The following is a 6,373-nucleotide window of genomic DNA, read 5'->3' on the forward strand; positions in this document are numbered from 1 at the left end:
GTGCGGTGCGGTGGTGGGTTGCGATGGGATTTACACAATATTCTCAAGTGCTCGCAAAGCGACCGCCGCCCATGAGGCCCTTGGTGACTTATTAAGGGTTGCATTTAGCGGGCTTTGTGTCGTTTTATATGCAAATTGGATTAAAAATGAAACGTATTTCACAATCCCATATCTCTGTCTCTATAAAGAGTGTGTTTCGTTGGTTTTTTTTTGGCGGGGGGAGGGGCACGCGGCTACTAAGTTAGTCTTATTGGCATAATGTTATAAATAACAATTCCGTTTGCTTGCTAGCCATTTATTAACTGGGAAACAGAAATGCCTTTGATGTCAACGATTTTCGTGGAGGCGCGTTGCGCATTTCCACGATGCCTGCTGTAAGCCTATCAAGCGATTAAGTCCTGCCGATGCTGGTTCTGCGCTCTGATTTGATTAGAGACTTTGTCTATGGTTGCTAAGCTCTTGTCATGCAATTAAATATGGAAAACTTACAAAGCAGAGAGGGGAAACAATTGTTTCAGACATTTCCAGGGGTGCAACGGACTTCCTTTAGAAGTTCTGAGGGTCTTACTTCCCACTTGACTGTCCCTCCACTTTTCCACTTCACTCTCTCTTTTCCACACTCTCCAGCATTCGACAGTTATCGTATTGGAAAGTAGAAACACCAAACGCCTTTCGCAGGTCACGGCCGTCGGTCTTTACCTTCAAAAGCATGATTTATGCGGGCAGGACAGCGTCAGCGAATTCCCGGAATTCAGAATCGATCTATGACGTTCATTCCATATAAATGACAGACCAAAGACAGCCATGCTACCGGACGAACCGGCAAGCAAGGACAACGTGGCAGTGACAGGACCGGGAGTCGACTGGAGTGGAGTTCTTTGACTGCAGCTTGCGTTTCCTGTACTTTCTGGCACCCATGACTGCCATAACACAACCGATTCCAGCCATGTGTCTGTCCTGGCTCATTTGCCTGCCGCCTGTCACAACAGAATGTTAATGTGCGCGGCCCATTAATGGTTTTTCGAAATTATCCTGTCTCCCCGCATTGTTTTCCGGTTAGATTTATGCCTCTCCTTTATTGTCATTGAGGTTTTGGATGGAGTAGACGTTGCCCGAATCTCACCTGGCAATAGAAATGCACAAATTTGTGGGCAGCGCCCTGGAACAATGCTAATCTGTGGATCGGAATCTTCGGATCTGGTAACTCGACTCGAGCAGGCGATTTGTCAAAAGGGCGAATCACGCAGTCGGTTCTCGGTTCCAAATTGTAATTCTATACCCTTGATGCTATGCCTACCCCTAACCCCAGTGCGATCTGTCGGATAGCGCGTGTTCTCAATAGTTTGTTGCAGATTTTGTGCATTTATCAGGCATGCGGCATGGTGGGTCGCTCAACAACTCCCTTTCTGGGACTGGGGTCTGGGAACGGGAAAAAAAGAACTGGGACGCGTGCCAGGGCATTTGGTTTGGGTTTTAGTATTAAATTGTTTTGCGGTTGCTCTGTTAATACATAGTACATAGTACAATACATTTTATTGGAGTGGCTCTGCCACTGACCTCTCCTGGGGATGCTCGGCCTCTCGTGAGGGGCGTTTTCCTATTTACCCAGCCTCTTTGCTTATGTATAATTTAAATGAAATATCTGCACCAATTGCTGCCATTAATGTGTACCAACTATAGATATGAGGCATCAGACTTGCGAGGAGCTTAGTTTCCTGTCCATTTCCCTCATCATTTCATTCCACTTTGGGGAAGATCAAAATTTCCCTCACCAAAAACTGCAAATGGCTCTACATTTATTCTCAACCTCTACCACTACCTCTACTCTAGGCGCGATTGATCACATTTTTGTTGTCCTTCTGGCTACTCATAAAAAGCAAACAGCACAACTCACTCAGACTGCCTGTTGGTGCTATGATATATTCGGAGCTTCCGGCTTGGGTAACTAAGACATCGGCAGGCAAATGAAGAGCCATCAGCCAGCAGCCAGCTCTTTGGGAAGAGAAGAGAAATGGCAGCAATGCATACGTCATTTAACCCCTTTGCGCCATATTTTTCATAAGCCCCACTTTGGGTGATTTCTATGCCCGACAAGTGTGCTAAATGGGTGCGGGGGAGCCGACATTCCAGACAAACATAGTACATATAGACGGAAACGGCGGCAGGGACGTGCAAGGGATGCGTATCGTTGTCTACTATGGGTCCTGCTGCTGCTGTCCTTTCGCCGATAAAATATGTGCGTGTGTGTGTGGGGCGGCTGACGATGGCCCGCATATAGAGACATTTATTGATAGATAGCAAACGCATCGCCTGAACCCTTTTACATTTGATGAACGTATCGAATTCCCCACATATTGCCGAAAGCGGCAAATTTATGGCTGTTTGATTTATTTTAACTTTTAACACGCCCAAACAAAATGCTGCCAAAGAGGCGTACCGAATCCGGGGCGGTCCAATATCGGCGATGGATTCGAAAGTGGGGGCCAAGCCAATGCGGAAATCTCGATTCATTCATATGGGGTGGTTCCCATTGAACCCTGACCAGAGCGCCACAAATCTTTTAATAACTTCAAGGGGTGTATAGGTCTAAGGAAGCGAATGGGGAGCCATTATTGAAATATGCGCTTGTTGCGGATCTATAAAAGGAATTATAAAGTTTTTTTTCTGAAACGACTGTATTTTTTATGGTCAACAAAGGCACGTAATTGATTGGAACGAACTTTAAGTTAATAAACGAGTGGATATTCTCTTTGTACGAGCTAAGTCCATCCAACAGTTTTCCAGTGGAATCCGTCTACACAATTAAGACCTTCCTTAATCCGCTCGATGTAGTTCCTTGCTCGTTCGTTTTATTTCGTATGTCTCTTAAATCTAGTGATCATAATTCAGATCGTTTTGGCTCGATACTATTGATACTATCGATTGCGCTTCTTTATATGTACATAATGTAACGCGCCAACTTCAAATTAATTCACAATTTTAGTAATATTTACATATTAATTCAAATGTTCAAATTGTTAACCTTTATAAAGTAATTTAATCCTATATTCTGTTAAGGGGCGTCAACATTCTCCCCACCTTGGAAGCTCCTTCCAACATTAAGTTCATCGGCATCTGTAGGCAGCGGGCAGAGCTTATGTACGTTGCGCTTAAATAATCCAGTCTTGGTCCTGAGTGTTACAAACCGAACTGCACCATCAGCTCCTGGGTGTAACTCTGCAACTCTTCCCAGCAGCCATTGTCCGGGCGGAGCGTTGTCTTCCGCAATAAGGACCAGTGTACCAAGTTGAATGTTGTTGGCTACAGTGCTCCACTTTGTCCGCTTCTGCAGCAACGTCAAATATTCCGGCGACCAGCGGTGCCAGAACATGTGGTGTACCATTAGAATGCGTTTCCAATGGTTGCTCATGGACAGTTTCAACAGTGCGTCGTCTACTGGTTCTACTAACGCGTTCAGGGGTCGGCCAACCAAGAAATGACCGGGAGTTAGCGCCTCGAAGTCATTCGGGTCCGATGACAAGGGATGCAGAGGTCTAGAATTCATCACCGCTTCTACTTGTGTGATGCCAGTCGCAAGATCTTCGTAGTTAAGTGCTGTGCTGTTGGTGCATTTCACCAGCAGCTGTTTGGCCACCTTCACGGCGCTCTCCCATAATCCTCCAAAGTGAGGGGAGCGTGGGGGGATGAAGTGAAACCTGACTCCTCGCTGGCTGCATTCGTCGACAATGAGCTTCTGACTTGGCGAGTCGAAAGCTCTTTTGAGCTCTCGTGACGCACCTACAAAATTGGTGGCGTTGTCGCAATATAGGTCAGAACTCAATCCCCGTCTTGCAAAGAACCGTTTTAGCGCCGCGATGAACGCTTTTGAGCTTAAGTCCGACACGATCTCTATATGGCAGGCCTTTGTTGCAAAGCATACAAATATGCACAGATACACCTTTACTGGGCGTTTTCCTCGCATGTAAAAGTGCATCCATATTGGTCCAGCAAAGTCCAGTCCAGCGCGCTCGAAGGGGTAGATATTGCCTCGCACTCGGTTTGCTGGCAGCGCTCCCATCAGCTGTGTTGCAGCGAGCGGCCGACGACGAAAGCATGGTATGCAGCCACGGATCACCCTGCGGGCAAGTTTCCTGCAATTGATTACCCAATATCTCTGCCGCAAAAAGGCACATAGCGATTGTGCCCCGGCATGTAAATTCTTTCGATGTGTGAGTTCAACAAGCGCCTCTACCACTTTATGGTTGCTCGGCATTAAGATGGGATGCCTTGTGTCAAATGGCGATTCGGCATTGGACAACCTTCCGCCGACTCGAATAATAGTTTTTCCCTCTTCCTCTTGTAAAAACGGGCTTAAACTCTGAATTCTCGCTGATTTGATCACCTTTCCCTCTTTAAGCTTAATGAATTCCTCATGCAAGCTCAACTGCTGCACATTATATACAATATAGCGCAATCCGCCCTCCATTTCAGCTGCAGTAAGGTTTCCTGTTTCATTTGAGTTTGATCTCAACGATATTCTACGCCAGCGAAAAATATAGCTAAAAACTCGCTGCAATTTGAGGAAATCATTTGCAAATTTGCATCTCCCCACGACATCTAACTTCTCATTACTTTCTACCTTTCCAACTATCAGCGAGAACTTACATTTCCTCTCCTCTGGAACTGTTTGTATTTCCTCACTCCAATTAAATTTGGTCCAGTCATCTGCTGCGTTCATTAAAAATTCTGGAATTCCTGATCAAGATCAGCAAGGGACTCAAGAACCCTAACGGATCAAACACCTGAGCCAATTCGGACAGCACTGATCGCTTCGTGGCGATTGCGGAGACCTTTATGTTAAAGCAAAATTGGAATTTGTCCTCTAGACTTGACCAATATATCCCCAAAGTTTTAGCTGCGTCCTCTGTTTTTAGCATCAGGGGCTCTAGGCTGGTGTTGTTGTCCATTCCTTGATAATTGCTGCGCCATTTGTGCAGCTCGAACTTTCCTAGCCCTAATAATTTGGTCACTTGTTCTTTCAACTTTGTCAGTTCCTCTTTTGGTTCGGCTCCACACAGCATATCATCCATATAGAAACTTCGCTTTACTGCCTCTCTAGCTAACGGAAATTTTTCCGCGTACCTATCGACCAAGTAATAGAGGCAACGTACTGCCAGGAACGGCGCCGAATTTGTTCCATAAGTGACCGTGTTTAGGCGTAGCACCTGGATAGGATCCGAACCGTTGCATCGCCATAGAATGCATTGATAGTTTCTATGTGGTTCCGCAACCAATATTTGACGGTACATTTTCTTTATGTCGGCCGTAAGGGCGTATCTATAGAAACGGAACCTGGTCAAAGTCTCGAACAGATCAGGCTGCAACGTTGGACCAACCAAGGTTGCGTCGTTCAGTGACCTGCCGTTGCTAGATCTACATGAGGCATCAAATAAGACTCGTAACTTGGTCGTCAAACTCTCTGGGCGAATAACCAGATGATGTGGCGTGAAGTATTCGACCTTTTCTTGTCCGGCGGGCTCTATTGCCTTTAAATGCCCTAACTGGCGATATTCTTCAATAAATTGAACATATTGTTCCTTCAGCGCTTGGCTACGATTTAACCTCTTCTCTAAATTCAAGAACCTGGTAAGTGCGATTTGATAAGTTTCGCCTAACTCAACTTTAGGATTCTTAAAGGGCAGAGCTACCACTAAATGTCCTGAGGCCTCCTGCTTAACATGCGTCACAAAACAATCCTCGCACTGTTTTTCTTCCTCAGTGAACTTATCTACTGTTTCAGGGACTTCTTCACACTTCCAAAACCTTTGTACGAGCTCTTGCAGCTGATCATTTTTCGACACCTTTCGTTCAATGTCAGTTGCTAACAGTGCAACCTCAGAAGATTTCGTGAATTCACCTACGACGACCCAGCCTAACAGAGACCTTTGAAGCCTTGGAAGGTGTGCTCCTAGTTTTATTTGCCCTGCTACAATTAGCTTGAAAAACAATGTGACTCCAACTAGCATGTCAATATCTTCCCCGGACTGAAATGTAGGGTCGGCCAGCGTAACTCCCTTGGGTGGAACCCACTCCGAACAAATTCCTGAGCTTGTTGGGTTATACTGAGTTATTTCCTTCAGCACACAGAAGTCATCGGTAGTCATATATCTGGTGACTCTAGATTTAAAAGTCGCTTGCACCTCTCCCATAACTTGAGATGTTGCATTTCCAATACCACTGAGTTGTATGACTGAGTCGCGCATTTCTAGGCCCAGGGCCGAGACTATCCTAGCCGTCAGAAAATTTAATTGACTACCGGAATCTAACACGCACCTGCAATTGCGATATGCTCCGTCTATAGCTTTGATTTGAACTACAGCGGTCGCAAGAAAGT

The sequence above is a fragment of the Drosophila miranda genome (genome assembly GCF_003369915.1).
Source record: "Drosophila miranda strain MSH22 chromosome Y unlocalized genomic scaffold, D.miranda_PacBio2.1 Contig_Y2_pilon, whole genome shotgun sequence".
Lineage (NCBI taxonomy): Eukaryota > Metazoa > Arthropoda > Insecta > Diptera > Drosophilidae > Drosophila > Drosophila miranda.